Genomic DNA, 2,285 nt, shown 5'->3' on the forward strand with positions numbered 1-2,285 from the left:
TTGGGAGGAGAACAATTTTGTACTTACATGTTAATTAGGTATTTGGCATTCATTTCGAGGAAGTAGCTACCTGGGTCATCGCCGCCCAGCATGCTCATGATTTGCGCGTGTTCAATGCCTTTGAATTGCGGGTACTTGACGTACTCCAATATTGTCTTGTCAAAGTTTTTGTGGGAGTGCAAAAAGACAAGCATTTCTGTGGTGAGCTGCAGCCTGTGGTTGTGTTCCCAGATTATCTCTTTTACGACTAGTGTTCCATCCTTTTCCTTCTTCATCCTAATTTTAGCCACGCAGTTAGTCCTGTTTGTGGTCTTGTTCCGCTGTCTATTTGCTTCTGAAACCTTTGATTCATAGACTCCATAGCACGTGCAATGAAGGTAGACTCTATTCTCAACCTTGGGGCCTTCCCTGATAGCAAAACCTGCATGCTTTGAATAGACGTTGTAGAAGTTCTTTGCTTCTTCGAAAGTTTCAAAGCGCATTTCTAGCCTTGGCAGAACGTAAGCTTCGATGTTAGGTGGCTGCACACAACAGTGAGCAAACAGAAACACAGTGATGAAAATGTTAGATGGTGTTATCACAGTACTAGGGGGTGGACTATGCTTGTATGTTTTTTTAGTGCATACTTACATGTGTATAGCTATGTATTGCAGCCGGTGTTTGCTGTTCACCCTCGTGTATGGGCGCGGGAGGTGTCACCCTAGGCACAAGCAACAATGCATCTCTTGGACGGAGCAATGTTGATGAAGCTCTCCGTCTCTCATTGTACGACTGTCTTGCCTCAGATTTGTTGTGAAGTTGCTCCTCTCTATATGACTCATATCTTGTACTCTGCACCCTGCTAGAGTGGTGAACATTCTTGTATCTTTCGCCTGGTCTTCCCGTCACAACCGCTTTTGCAGTACGAATGATTGTTGTTGATGGAGCAACTGGTGGAAGCCTGGGTGTCCTTGCCTTTGTGCATGTGCTAGGGAAGGAAAATATTTGTTTCTGGGGACATTGCAGACGTTGTTGCACTTCAGCACTGGCAAAGCTTGAATACCCAGCAATCGATGTTTGCTGCAGAGAAGAACTAGATTGCGCTTTTGATGATTCTGGTGTAGCTAGAAATCTGCTTGTATTGTTAAAGTATCCAGTTGGTATTTCTGGTGTTACCCAACTAGGCGGTGCCTTGTATCTGCCTGGCTCATCAAACCCTCCCTGCGTATGCCGCATTGCTTGTTTCTACAATGACATTCAACAGTTTTGGGATTAATCTTTTCTGCAGTCGAACTGATGTATGGATATGTTAAGAACTGATGTACTGATGTAAAGTTTTTTTGTTTTTTTCCTCTCTAACTGATGCATGAACATATGGTGCACTGCTTGGAAACTGAACATTGACTTTCAAACAACGTGGATTTGTATAAACATGAATGGATGTCTTCTCTTATTTTTTTCATCTTGAACTTATGCATCTACATTACAAGTATTGCTAGTTTATGTATCATTGAACTTACTGTGTAACAATTATTTTTTTTTCAGTAAAATTTTTTTACTCATTCTAACTGACGCAACTACATGACTTGTACTCTTAGAAATAACAACATACAACTTTCAGTGGTAGATGAAACTTAGTACTATCTACTTGGACTGATGCATAAGTTTAAGTTTTTTTACTTGAACTGAAGCTACCATATTAGAGGTACTGACATTAATCTCGACATCCTAATTGTGCATCAAGTGGCAGGGGTGTAAATGAACTGATGCAGCACAGATACAACACACAATTTTGTACTCATGAACCTAATAGTGTAACATGTAGGCAAAGCATAGCAGCACAGATGAACTGATGAACTGATGAATGATACAAACATGGTAACTATCTTCATTCAAACCCAGATCTCAAAAACTTGGTGTTGCCAGTAATTTGTGTGGGAAGGAGACATCACCTGCATCTTGTTGCATCTGACTTCTTCTTCGTCTCATTGGCGGTGTATTGGCAAGAACTTGGAAGGCGGAGCCATTGTTGCTGGGGAGATGACCGTGCTTATGGTGGAGCTCTGTCGACGAGGTTCGTCGAGGGGTGGACGCAAGAGGCGTGGATCATGGCCCAGGCGAATCTTCGGCGCCCGACGGCGGGGAGGCGCGCGGGGAAGCTCCTGCACCAGGCGACGGGGAGGCGCGCAGGGAGGCTCCTGCACCAGGCGGCGGGGAGGCGCGCGGGGAGGCTCCTGCACCAGACGGAGGGAGGCGCGCGGGGAGGCTCCGGCGCCCGGCGGCGGGGAGGCGCGCGGGGAGGCTCC

This window comes from Triticum aestivum, chromosome 2B (genome assembly GCF_018294505.1).
Source record: "Triticum aestivum cultivar Chinese Spring chromosome 2B, IWGSC CS RefSeq v2.1, whole genome shotgun sequence".
Classification (NCBI taxonomy): Eukaryota; Viridiplantae; Streptophyta; class Magnoliopsida; order Poales; family Poaceae; genus Triticum; species Triticum aestivum.